The sequence below is a fragment of the Meles meles genome, chromosome X, assembly GCF_922984935.1.
Source record: "Meles meles chromosome X, mMelMel3.1 paternal haplotype, whole genome shotgun sequence".
In the NCBI taxonomy this organism is placed as follows: domain Eukaryota; kingdom Metazoa; phylum Chordata; class Mammalia; order Carnivora; family Mustelidae; genus Meles; species Meles meles.
The window spans coordinates 54,261,462-54,276,537 of record NC_060087.1 but is presented as its reverse complement, the minus strand read 5'-3'; positions in this window follow the sequence as shown (position 1 = coordinate 54,276,537).

The following is a 15,076-nucleotide window of genomic DNA, read 5'->3' as shown; positions in this document are numbered from 1 at the left end:
ATAACATCTTCAGCACTACTAATTGCAAAATGTTAGAGACTCTATCTACTGGGAAGACTAGAAAACTATTATTTACTTTCAATCAATTGAAGTAGAGTATAAAGTGACAAGTAGATAGATCTGCTCCAGATTTTCTTAAAAGTGCCTGTGTACACTTATGAATTGTATGTGCAGCCTCTTATTTATTGTAATTATATTTATTGTATTGTAAAGAGAAAATTAAGTCAACTTGAGCAATAAACCAAAACATTTTAAAAAGAATATTAATTACCAAAAGAAATAAAATTAAATTAAGATGTTAAAGAAGACTATTAATTACAAAAAAGAATTAAAGACAATTTTATTTATAAACACCTCCTCTCACGTACTGCATCTGTCTCTGCAGGTTTGAGTTCTAACTTGGTCAAAGTATTTTTTCTCAGTCTGAGCCTTAGTTTCCTCATACATAAAATAAGAATATTGATACTTACCTCACAAGGTAAGGATTATGTAAGATGAATAATGAAAGTGCTTAGAAAAGCAAATAGAGCATATAGTAGGTTTTCAATATATGTAATGGATGCATGAGACACCATCAAAATATTGTTTTTTTAAGAAGTCTAACAGTGAGGCAAATGATGTAGACCTGTGAGCACTAACAAGCTCTTCAGATAACAGCAGTGTTCACTAATCTAAAACAAGATTATCTAGGTAACCAATGTACTAGAGTTTTCCAGTTACTCTTTAGTAATATTTATACAAACAAGAAGGAAAGTCACCAATAGCTCTAAGAATAATATGCATAACTACATGTGTGCTTTAGGAAGTCACATATGGAAACATTGAATGCACACAGAATTGACATCTCAGAACTGATATCCCAGTAACATATGACTTCTGTAATGATTATACTACCACTGTGACTTCAAAATATTCCCTTAATGAATTAACTAATATATAGATATCCATTCACTTCTCTATTCATCTCTCATTTAAATTTTAAGTCTATTTCCTTATAAGTTCATTTACTATTTGATTTATTTTATTCTCTTCAAAATAATTTCTAGTGCACATAGGACTTTGAGATTTTCCTCTTACATTTATTCAAATCTCAGAAGTCACTTTAAAAAAAAGTCACTTAAAAACAACTGTTTATAAGACTAAGTATATTTTGCTGGCAAATGAGAGATACCTGTAAAAGACAGGTTTGGCTATTCCTAGCTATTGGACCATAGAATATTTTTCTTCTCCATTTTCTTATATTTTTTCTGCCCAAATTAACATTGTTTTGAGCACTTTTATCATGTTCATGTATACAATAAATTGCATGTTACATGTAGTATATGTTCAATATGCAGTAGCAAATTTAAGGTCAGGAAAAAAAACACAGCATAAGAAATCCTCATTGTAATTACTACTATTTATTGGGAAAATATTCTACTCAATAACCTAAAGCAGAAGAGAAATAAATGACTTAGCATACATAAACTTGGATTTACCTTTCAAAGCCTTAAGAAAGAAGATTTTAAGAAAAATGTTGACACTCTGTCCTAAAAACCTGTGTATGGGTGTAGGTGTCATGTGTTTTTGTGTTTGTTTTGTTGAACAATATAAACTTCTTGAGGCAAAGATGGCAGGAATGCTTTTCATTTGAAAGAATAGTCACTGAGTGCCAGATACTGAAATAGGCCCAGGGTCTAGAAAGAGAAACCAGAATTGATTCTGTCTTCAAGGAACTAACAAGTTAATAAAGATTGGCTAGAAATGGCTCTAATAAGTGCTAAAACACAATTCTATAGAGTTTCCATTTATTATTGTCCAATCTGAGACACTTATGAGAATAAAAAGAACATTAGGCATAAAAATTAGGTATGTCTGAGGCACACATGGATGTCCTTCAAGTTACTTGAAAATTTCCATCCATATACAAAAGAGGGAATGTTAAATTCTGTCCATGGAGTGAGAGATAAGGATAATGGCTATAGAGATTAGGAATGAGTTCAAGGATATAATATTTGGACTAAATTTCTAATAAATAAATTAATAAACATTTACTTAAAATTTAACATAGTACTGAGTGTCTCAGTCTGAGCAACAGAAAACAAAAAGAAATAAAAAGCATCCAAATTGGCGAGGAAGAAGTCAAACTTTCACTTCTTGCAGATGACATGATACTATACACAGAAAACCTAAAGAATCCACCAAAAATTTCTAGAACTAATACATGAATTCAGTAAGTTCACAAGATATAAAATCAATGTACATAAATCTGTTGCAATACTACACACCAATAATGAAGCAGGGGAAAAAGAAATCAAGGAATCAATCCCATTTACAATTGCAAAATCTATAAGATACCTAAAATTTAACCTAACCAGAGAGCTAAAAGATCTGTACTCCAAAAACTATAGAACACTTGTGAAAGAAATTGAGCAGGACACAAAGAAATGAAGAAACATTCTATCCTCATGGACTGGAAGAACAAATATTGTTAAAATGTCTACCTTACCCAAGGCAATCCACACATTTAATGAAATCCCTATAAGAATATCACCAGGATTTTTTACAGAGGTAGAACAAACAATCCTAAAATTTGTATGGAACCTCAAAAGACCCCAAATGGCAATAGAAATCCTGAAAAAAAGCAAAGCTTTTTTTTCCAAGTCCAAGATTCAGGACTATAATCTATATTATAAAGCTTTAGTCATCAAGACAGTATGGTACTGGCACAAAAACAGACACATAGATCAATGGACTAGAATAGAAAACCCAGAAATGGACCCACAATTATATGGTCAATTAATCTTCAACAAAGCAGGAAAGAATACTCAAAGGAAAAAGACTGTCTCTTCAGTAAATGATGTTGGGAAACCTGGACAGCAAATGCAGGAGAATGAAACTGGTCCACTTCCTTACACAACAGACAGAAATAAATTGAACATGTGTGAGAGAGCTAAAATGAGACCTGAAGCCATAAAAATCCTAGGGGATAACACAGGTAACAAACTCCTTGACCTCAGCCATAGCAACTTCTTACTACATACATCACCAGAGGCAAAGAAACAAAAGCAAAAGCAACTTTTGGGACTTCATCAAGATAAAAATCTTCTGCATAGCAAAGGAAACAATCAATAAAGTAAAATTCAAGCCTATGGAATAGGAGAAGGTATTTGAAAGTGACATATCTGATAAAGGTTTAATATCCAAAATCTATAAAGAATTTGCCAAATTCAACACCCAAAAACCAAAAAGCCCAGTTGAGAAATGGGTACACTTTTTCAAAGACATATAGAGGGCTAAGAGACACATTAAAAGATATTGAAAATCACTCATCATTAGGGAAATACAAATCAAAACCACAATGGCATACCACTTCACACATTTAAGAATGGCTAAAATTAACAACACAAGAAACAATGGATATTGGTGAAGATGTGGGGAAAGAGGAACCCTCTTGTATTGATGGTGGCAATGCAAACTGGTGCAGCCACTCTGGAAAACACTATGGAGGTTCCTAAAACAGATAAAAATATAACTATCCTATGGTCCGGAAGTTGCTTTACTAGGTATTTGTCCGATATATTAAAGAAATACAGATGCAAAGGAGTTCATGAACCACAATATTTGTAGCAGCATTATCAACAACAATAGCCAAACTCCAAAGAGACCCCCAAATATCCATTGACAGATGAATGCATAAATAAGATGTGGAGACGGAAGTCTAGATGGCAGAAGAGTATAGGACCTTGTTTCATCTGGTCTCTTGAATTTAGCTAGATAACTATCAAATCATTTTGAATATCTTTAATCCAACCTGAGGTGTAAGAAAGAAATTGCTGGACTTCTACAAATAGAAAAGTGACCACTTTTTTCAAATAAGGAGGTGTTGAGAAGTGAATCTGAGAGGATATATTAAAAGATAAATGGGGGGATGAGGGAGCCTCTGTAAGCCAGCTACTGGAAAGTGATATAACTAACCATGGAGCACAAAAACAGAACCTTTAGAAATCTGCTCCAGTAAGAAACATGCAAGCCTGAAACGTGCCCAGGTGGCAAAGCAGGGCAGAATCCTAGGTGGGACAGTGTGGTCTCAGGATTTTCAGGGTCACAAAAAGAATCAGGATGCCTTAGCCAAAAGAGATCCCAAGCACTGGAGCAGGAAAACCTGTCATTGTCAGTGACTTCAGAAAGGGCTCTTGGCTCCTTCATAAACTGTGAACCATGGTATGACCTAGTGACCACTCTCCATGAGGGGACCCTTCAAAGAGCAGAAATGAAGCAACCCTCTGCCTTCCTCTGGGGAGGGTCAGTGAGGGTTCAAACCATAGGAGCCTGCAGATTTTGGCACAAACAAAAGTGAAGACTGCTTATCTCTGAGTGTTAACTGAAGAGAAGGGACCAGGATCTTTCAGCTCTGGGACTGGAGATCAGGACGTGAGCGTCTTTATTTTGATCTTCTAAAGAACTGCAGAGGGTTTTAGAGCAGAGGTGGTGAGGGGATGGGTTAACCCAGTGATGGGTATTAAGGAGGGCACATATTGCATGGAGCACTCGGTTATACACAAACAAAAACTAATAATGTACTATATGGTGACTAACATAACATAACAAAAAAAAATAAATGAATTAAAAAAAGGTGTAGAAAGCCTTCAGGTAACAGAAGGCACATAGAGGAACTGGAAGCAGCTTACACTGAACCTGGGCCCCTTGCAAGGGGCAGTGCAATGCCAAAAAGCAAAGACACCTGAGAACCAGTGCAGCAGGCCCTTCCCTGAGAAGACCAGCTCAAACAACAGGTGAATACCAAGTTTACAGAGGACATAGGACAGCAAAACCCCAAGGCTAGGGGAAAACAATACATAGAATTTGAGGCTTTTTCTTAAGATTTGTTTATCTTTCAATTAAAAATTTCTTTTTCCTTTTATCTTTTTTCATTTTCAATGAGTTTCTTATTTTATCAACCATTTATTTTTAGTCTTTTAAAAACTTTCACTGTTTATATTTATATTTTATAGATATATTCTTCATTTTTTGCTTCCTTTCATGGTATTCAATTTCATTGTTTGTATATATAAAAGTTTTTCTCTTTTAAAAATTTTGGGATTTAGTGTGTTCTAAGAGACAGACCAAAATACACCAAATACACCAAAATACAAAAAACTAAGTATATCACCCTTTTTTTCCCACCAGTGAGATTATATTATCACCCCCCCTTTTTTTCTTCTTTTCATCTTTAGATTATGACATTTTCAGATCTTTCTAGTGTGTATTTCACTTGGGTCGTGGTTGATATTTTTAATTTTATTCTCTCCTTCAGCCATTCTTCTCAGAACAAAAGGCCTAGAAGGAGGAATTCACAACAAAAGAAATAACTAGAGGTAATAATCTCTGCCACAGATCTAATTGATATGGATATATATAAAATGTCAAAGCTGGAAGTTAGGATAAGGATTATAACATTACTACCTGGGCAAAAAAAAAAAAAAAAAAAAGCATATAGTCGAGAATATCTTAGTGCAGAAATAAAATTTAATCAGGCTGAAATTAAAAGTGTTTTAACTGAGATGCAGTCTAAATTGGATGCTTTGACAGCTAGGGTAAATGAGGCAGAAGACAGAGTAAGTGACATATAAGTTGATGGAAAGAAAAGAAGGTGAGGAAAAGAGAGAAAAACTAATGAACAATAAGGGGAGGCTTCAATAAATCAGTGATAACATAAACCAAAACAATATTAAAATTATTGGGGTCCCTGAGGAAGAAAAAACAGAGAGGGGAATTGTAGGTGTATTTGATCAAACCATAACTAAGAATGTCCTTAATGTGGGGAATGAAACAGGCATTCAAGTCCAAAAGGAAGAGAGGACCCCACTAAAAATCAATACAAATAATCAACACACCAAAATATAGGAGTTTACAAAATGTTTCAAATTTCAGAGATAAAGAGAAAATCTTTAAAACAGCTTGAGACAAGAGGTTCTTAACCTACAGGAATAGAAATATAAGGCTGGCAACAGAGACTAAGCAAGCTAGAAAGGGCTGGCATGATATATTTGGGATAGTAAATGAGAAAAACTCATACAGCCAAGAATAATTTATTCAGCTGTCAATCCGATTGCTTTATCCAGAGTATCATTCAGAATGTAAGGAGAGATAAAGAACTTCCAGGACAAAGAAACTAAAAGAATTTGTGCCACCAGCCAGCCTGCAATAAAGGGGATCCTGCAAGTGGAGAGAGTGCCCGAAAGTAACATAGACCAGAAAGAAACAGAGACAATCTACAGAAACAGGGACTTTACAGGAAATAAAATGACATTAAATTCATATTTTTCAATAGTTACTCTGAATGTAAATGGGCAAAATGCTCCAATCAAAAGGCACAGGGTATCACGTTAGATAAAAAAGCAAAACCCATTGATATGCTGTCTACAAGAGACTCATTTTGAGACTAGATAACCTCCAGATTGAAGGTGAGGGGGTGGAGAACCACTTATCATGCTAATGGAGCTCAAAAGAAAGCTGTAGTACAATACTCGTATCTGACAAATCAGACCATAAACCAAAGACTAGTAAGGGATGAATAAAAACATTATATCATACTTGAAGGGTCTATCCAACAACAACAAAAACAAAAACCTAACAATTATAAATATTTGTGTTCCTAACTTGGGAACAGGCAATTGTATCAACTAATTCATAACAAATTAGAGAAACACATTGATAAAAATACCAAAGTAATAAGGGACTTCAACATCTCATTCACAGCAATGGACAGATCATCTAAGAAGATCAACAAGGAAACAAGCTCTTTGAATGACACACTGGACCAGATGGACTTCACAGATATAAACAGAGCATTCCAACCTAAAGCAACGGCATAGACATTCTTCTTGAGTGCACCTGGAACATCCCCCAGAATAGATCGCATATTGAGTTGAAAATCAGGTCTCAACCAATACCAAAAGATTGAGATTATTCCCTGCATATTTTCAGACCACAATGCTTTAAAACTTTTACTCAATCATGAATGGAAATTTGGAAGGAACTCAAACACTTAGAGAATAAATACCATCTTATTAAAGAATGAGTGGGTCGGGGTGCCTGAGTGGCTCAGTGGGTTAAAGCCTCTGCCTTCGGCTCAGATCCCTTCCTCTCTCTCTGCCTGCCTCTCTGCCTGCTTGTGATCTCTGTCTGTCAAAAAAGTAAATAAAATCTTGGAAAAAAAAAAAGAACGAGTGGGTCAACTATATTGTGGCTAACTGGACATAAGAAAAAAATAATGAAGAAGATGGAAAGAAAAGAATTTTAAAAATCATGGAAACAAATGAAAATGAAAACAACTGTTCAGAACTGTTGGGAAACAGCAAAGGCGGTCCTATGGGGGAAGTGTATAGTAATCAAAGCCTTTCTCAAAAAACTAAGGGTCTCAAATACACAAGCTAACCTCGCACCTAAAGAAGTTGGAGAAAGAACAGCAAATAAAGCCTAAACCAAGCAGGAGAAGAGACATAATAAAGATTAGTGCAGACATCAATGAAATAAAAACCAGAAAAACAGTAGAATAGATTGATGAAACTAGAATAGATTGATGAAACTAGAAACTAGATGGATCTTTGAAAGAATTGATAACATCAATAAGCCCCTAGTCAGACTTGTCAAAATGCAAAGAAAAAGGACCCAAATTAATAAAATCATGAAAGAAAGAGAAGACATCATGGCCAACAGCAAAGAAATATAAATTTAAGAACATATTATGAGCAACTATATGCCAACAAATTAGGCCATCTGGAAGAATGGATCCATTCCCAGAAACTTAGAAACTATCAAAACTGAAATAGGAAGAAATAGAAAACCTGGACAGACCCACAGCCAGCAAGGAAACTGAAGCAGTAATCTAAAAATCTAGCAAACAAGAGTCCAGGGCTGATGGTTTCCCAGGAGAATTCAACAAAACATTTAAAGAATAAATAATACCTATTCTCCTGAAGCTGTCTCAGAAAAAAGAAACGGAAGGAAAACTTCCAAACTCAGTCTATTAGGCCAGCATTACCTTGATCCCAAAACCGGACAAAGACCCCATCAAAAAGGAGAATTACAGAACAATATCCCTGATGAACTTGGATACTAAAATATTCACCAAGATCCTAGCCAATAGGATCCAACAGTACATTAGAAGTATTACTCATCATGACCAATTGGAATTTATTCCTGGGCTGAAAGTGTGGTTCAACTTTCACAAATCAATCAATGGGATAGATCACATTAATAAAAGAAAAGAAAAGAACCACATGATCCTCTCAATTGATGCAGAAAAAGCCTTTGACAAAAATATAGCATCCTTTCTTGATTAAAACTCTCTGCACTGTAGGGATAAAAGGAACATATCTCAATATCACAGGAGCCATCTACAGAAAGCCCACATCGAATATACTTCACAGTGGGTCAGAAACACGATGGCGAGGACAACTCTCACTACAGTTGTTCAACACAGTGCTAGAACTCCTAGTCTCAGCAATCAGACAACAAAAAGAAATAAAAGACATTTAAATTGGCAGAGGAAATCAAACTCTTCCTCATCACAGATGACATGATACTTTATGTGGGAAACCCATAACACTCCAACATCCAAAAATTGCTTAACCCATACAGGGACTGAGCAACGTGGCAGGATATAAAATCAATACACAGAAATCAGTTGCATTTCTATGCACTAGTAATGAGGCAGAAGAAAGAGAAGTTAAGAAATTGATCCCATTTACAATTGCACCAAAAAAACCATAAGATACCTAGGAATAAACCTAACCAAAGAGGCAAAGAATCTGTACTCTGAAAACTACAGAACATTTATGAAACAATTTGAGGAAGACACAAAGAAGTGGAAAAACATTCCATGCTCATGGATCGGAAGAATGTTTATGTTACCCAAAGTAATCTACACATTCAATGCAATCCCTATCAAAATGCCATCAACATTTTTCACAGAGCTGGAATGAATAATCCTAAAATTTATATGGAACCAGAATAGAATAGCCAGAGGAATGTTGAAAATGAAAATAAAAGCTGGTGGTATCACAATGCCTGACTTCAACCTATATTTACAAAGCTGTGATCATCAAGACAGCATGGTATTGGCATGCTTGTCTAGATCAATGGAGCAGGTAGATAAACTAGATATGGACCCTCAACTCTATGGTCAACTAATTTTTGACAAAGCAGAAAGAATATCCAATGGAAAAAGCACAGTCTCTTCATTAAATGGTACTGGGAAAATTGGACAGCCACTTGTAGAAGAATGAAAGTGGACCACTCTCTTAAACCATACACAAAGATAAACTCAAAATGAATGAAGGACATAAAGGTGAGAGAGGAATCCATTAAAATCCTAGAGAACATAGACAGCAACCTTTTCAACCTTGGCCAAAGCAACTTCTGCTAGATATGTCTCCAAAGTCAAGGGAAACAAAAGCAAAAATGACCTATTGGAACTTCATCAAGTTAAAAAGTTTCTGCACAGCAAAGGAAACAGTTAACAAAATGAAAAAACTGTCTATGGAATGAGAGAAGATATTTGCAAATAACATATCAGATAAAGCCTGTGTTGGCTCCTCCACACCATTCCAAGCTGTAAGACTGCACAGTACAAATGAGAAGGGGGTGCCAAGCCTCACAGTAACAGTCTAGTAGTTTGACTTCCCAGGTGTCTGTTTCTGCAAATTCAAAGAATTGATTAAAGAACTTAGATGAGCCACGTTTGGGTCCCAGCCAGCCTGTACCCCACGGTGGGAATCATCACTTTGTTGGAGATGGTAACCCTCCTCACACCCTTGTCTTCCTGTTCATCTCAGTTTTCTTTCAGGATTGCTTTCTGGGGGGGAAGAGTCTAATTTCCTAGAACTTGCAATTAAAGAATTCCTAACATTTCCTAAACTTGCTAATCACATACATTAACAACAACAACAACAACAAAAAAGCAGGGACACCTGCATGACTCAGTCAGTTGAGCCTCTGCCATCAGGTCACATCATAATTCCTGGAATCCAAGAAGTATAAATAACTTCTCAACACCCAAAAATCAAATAATCAAGTCAGTAAATGGGCAGAAGACATGAACAGATATTTCTCCAAAGAAGACATACAAATGACCAACAGAGACATGAAAAAAATGTTCCATAGAACTTGTCATCAAGGAAATGAAAATCAAAACCACAATGAGATACCACCTCATGCCACTCAGAGTGGCTAAAAAAAGACAGAGAACAACAAATGCTGGGAAGGATGTGGAGAAATATAAATATATTTAACTAAATTATTAAATTAATTAAATATATAATAAATTTAATAAATTATATAAATTATATATAAATATATAATATTCATATAAAATACATCTAACTAAATCATTAAATTAATTAAATATTAAATCAAATTGTTAGATTTCATAAATTATTAATTAATTTAATAAATATAATTTAATTGATTTTAATTAAATAATAATTATTATAATAAATTAAATTTATCTATAAATCAATATTTATTATTTATTACATAAAATTTATATATCTTATTAATTAATTTATTAATCTTAATTGATTAATTATGGTACAGATTAATATTATAAATTAATTTATAAATTAGATTATTATAATTACAATAAATTAAATTAATTGATAAGTTATTAAATCTAACAACTTAACATTTAATTAATTATTTTAATGAATTAAAAAATTTAATTTTTAATTAAATTTATTATTGATTAAATAAATTAAACTAATTAGTTTAATATTTAATTAATTAACTTTAAATTAAATTTAATTTAATATTTAATTAATTTAATAAATTGGTTAAATATATTTATATATGAATATTATATATACATATATAAATATTATTATTTTATAAATATTTTATGTATATATTATATTATATATTATATTTATATTTATATTATATTATATTATATTTATATTATATTGTATAAAAATTATATTGTATAAAAATTATATATATTATACATAATATATATAATATTATACATATTATATATATTATATAAATATTTTATGCATATATTATATTATATATTATATATTATATTTATATTTATTTTATATTTTATATTATATTTATATTATTTATATTATATTGTATATAAAATATATATATATTATATAATAATATATAATAATATATATAATATTTATATATAATATTCATATATAAATATATTTAACTAATTTATTAAATTAATTAAATATTAAATTAAATTGTTAGATTTAATAAATTATTAATTATTGATTTATTATTGAATAATAAATATGGTTATATAATTATATTTAATAAATATAATCATATAATTATATAATAAATATAATTATATGATTATATATAATAAATATAATTATATAACATCTATAACTTTATAATATATATAATATATTATATAAATATATGTATTCCTATTACTATATATATATTTTATATATATATATATATATATATATATATATACTTTTCACAGAGAAAATTTTTGTCCAACTAACAATTCTTTGGTCCCTCTTTATATATGGTAGATATGTTACAAGAGTCTCAATGGATGCCTAAAACCATGGGGAGTACTGAATATATATATATATATATAATTTCCTGTATATAAATTCCTGAATATATATAATTTCCTATAAATACATAACTATGACAAAATTTAATTTGTAAATTTGGAACCATAAGAGATTGAGAACAACAATAATAAAACAGAATAATTATAACATAAATAAATAAATAAGAACTTAAAAAGCAGATAAATTTGTCTGCAAGTAAAATCTACCAACATTGACTTCAGAGAATGATTACCAAGAAAACAAACTGTTCTCTTTGGAGATAGAAACATTCTGGCCATGTTTACTGGGCCAGAACCGCGAGAAATGTAAAAAAACAAAAAACAAAAAACAAAAACAAAACAAACAAAAAAAATTCAGTAGCTATGTAGGACAGAACTGTCCGGCAGTAACCAGATCAAGAAAAAATATTAAAATTCTCAATGATCTACATGTGGCTAAGCCACTTTATTATTTGTGAAAGAGTTAAATTTCAATCAGTGCTCTGGGAGGCATGTTATGAGGGAGATACAAGGACATCTTGTTAGACAACTACCCTTCTCTTTCCCTTCTAGCATTTCTTTTCATAATAAGCATCCTCAAGGATATCACATATATCAAAAATTATCTACTATGCATGATTTTTGGTAGGGTCTAGAAAATTGAAAAGTGACCATATTTCAGTCATCATGAGAAACTAAGCTCTTTTCTTGGCTCTTACACTTTGAACTGTACCAGTGTTTTTAGAATTAGCTTTAAGGAGAAATAATACAAATCTGTATTATATGAAGACAACATATTTTACTTTAAAGACAGAAAATAAGGGACACCTGGGAGGCTCACTTTGTTAAGTATCCTTCTCAATTTTGGCCCAGGTCATCATCTCAGGGTCATGAGATAGAACTCTGTGTGGGGCTCTGCATACAGCAGTGAGTCTGCTTGAGATCCTCTCTTCCTCTCCTTGTCCCCCTGCTCATGCTCTCCCTTTCTCTAAAATAAATAAATAGATCTTTTAAAACGTGGAAAATAGCAAAAATGAACTATCAGGACTTCAAGAGAAAAAGCAAAGGAGACAGTCAATAAAATGAAAAGAAAACCTAAGTAATGGGAGAAGATATTTGAAAATAACATAACAGAGAAAGGGCTGGTATCCAAGATCCATAAAGAACATCTCAAACTCAACACCCAGAAAACAAATAAAGAAGTCAATAAATGGGCAGAAGACATTAACAGACATTTCTCCAAAGAAGACATACAAATGGCTAACACACACATGAAAAAATGCTTCATATCATTTGGCATCAGGGAAATGCAAATCAAAACTGGAATGAGATACCACCTATGTCTATCAGAGAGGCTAAAATTAACAAGACAGGGAACAACAAATGTAGGGTAGGATGTGGAGAAAGGGGAACCCTCTTACACTGTTGGTGGGAATGCAAGCTGGTACAGCCACTCTGGAAAAGAGTATGGAAGTTCCTCATGAAGTTCAAAATAGAGCTACCCTATAACCCAGCAATTTCACTAATAGATGTTTACCCCAAAGATACAGATATAGTGAAACTAAGGGGTGCCTGTACCCCAATGTTCATAGCAGCAATATCCACAATAGCCAAACTGTTGAAGGAGTTGAGATGTCCCTTGACAGATGAATGCATAAAGATGTGGTATATACATATAATGGAATATTATTCATCCATCAGAAAGGATGAATAAATACCATTTACATCGACATGGATGGAACTGCAGTTTATTAAGCTAAGTGAAATAATTCATTTGGAGAAAGACAATATCTTACAGTTTCATTCATATGTGGAATATAATAAACAGTGCAGAGGATGATAAGGGAAGGGAGGAAAAACTGAATGGGAAGAAATCAGAAAGGGAGACAAACCATGGGAAACTCTTGACTCTGGGAAAAAAAAAACTGACTGTTGCTGAAGGGGAAATGGGTGTGGAGTTGGGGTAACTGGGTGATATTAAGGAGGGCATGTGATGTTATGAGCACTGGGTGTTATATTCAATTAAAGAATCATTGAACACTACACTAAAAACTAATGATGTACTACATATTGGCTAATTGGATTTAAATTTAAAAAGTGGAATGGAGGGCGCCTGGGTGGCTCAGTGGTTTAAGCCGCTGCCTTCGGCTCAGGTCATGATCTCAGGGTCCTGGGATCGAGTCCTGCATCGGGCTCTCTGCTCAGCAGGGAGCCTGCTTCCCTCTCACTCTCTCTGCCTGCCTCTGCCTACTTGTGATCTCTCTCTGTCAAATAAATAAATAAGAAATCTTAAAAAAATTTAAAAAAAGTGGAATGGAGCACTGGGTGTCATGCAAAAACAATAACTACTGTTACACTGAATAAAAAAATAATTTTTTTTAAAAAGTGGAATATAATAGTTATGAAACTTTAGTAATAATAATAATAAAATATAAATTCTTATTTACATTTACATTACCTGTTAGAGTTTCCTGTGTGCTTTCACATACATGTTCTAAATCAACCAGGCCACATCATTACCTACATAACCCAGATTTGGATCCTTATTTCTTATATATCTCACTTTTCAATTCCCTATGTCAAGTACATCAGGTAAAGAAGTTACAAAAATCCCAGGGAAAAACATAAAATGTAATCTCTCTCAGTGATTGAGAGGGAAAGAAGTTAGAAACCTTTACTGATTCTCAAAATGAAAAAGGTTCACATGAAACAGATATGAGAAAATTCAAGATCCAAATCCTCTCATTTTAATTTATATTAAATCTATTACACACAGTAATTATATCAGAAAATAGGTAAAGACTTGCTTTACTTCTTCTTCAACCTCCAATTACACCCACTTGTTTATATGCTCTTGAATGGTTTATAGGTTGTAATACTTACCAAAGAAATAAGAATAAGAAATAGCATATTTTGTGTGTTTTGTAAACATAGGATTTTTCTCAAGTAATAAGAACATGCTTCTCAGCCTGTCCTTACACACCTCTAAAACAAAATTGGCTTTTTCTTTAAAACTTTTTTGAGCTTCAATGCATTCCCAAAATGATGCATATCACACCAAAAATTGTCATGAGCAGAGCTAAGCACAACTGAGCTATTAAAAATTTTGGATATCATTTCTTAACTATGCATGATTAAGCAGCCTCAAGTCTTATACCTTGTCCCTTCATCAAATATGTAAGCTTTAGACAAAATGTTTATAGGAAAGTAACAGTCTGTTGACTTCCAATATCCATTTGTCCTTCCAGGCTTTTAAACATAATAGACACACAATTTGATTTCAAGACCCATTATTCTTTGATTTTGAACTGGGGCTCATTTTTCTGCTACCTTCTACCATCACTTACTTCATTAGGGAAGACTTTCATAGCACATATAAAACATCCTGCTCTATACACAGTCTATTGTTCAAATGAACTAAAAACACACTGGTAAATTAAGTTCAAAATATAGCTACCTTATGACCCAGAAATTACACTACTATATATTTACCCCAAAGATACA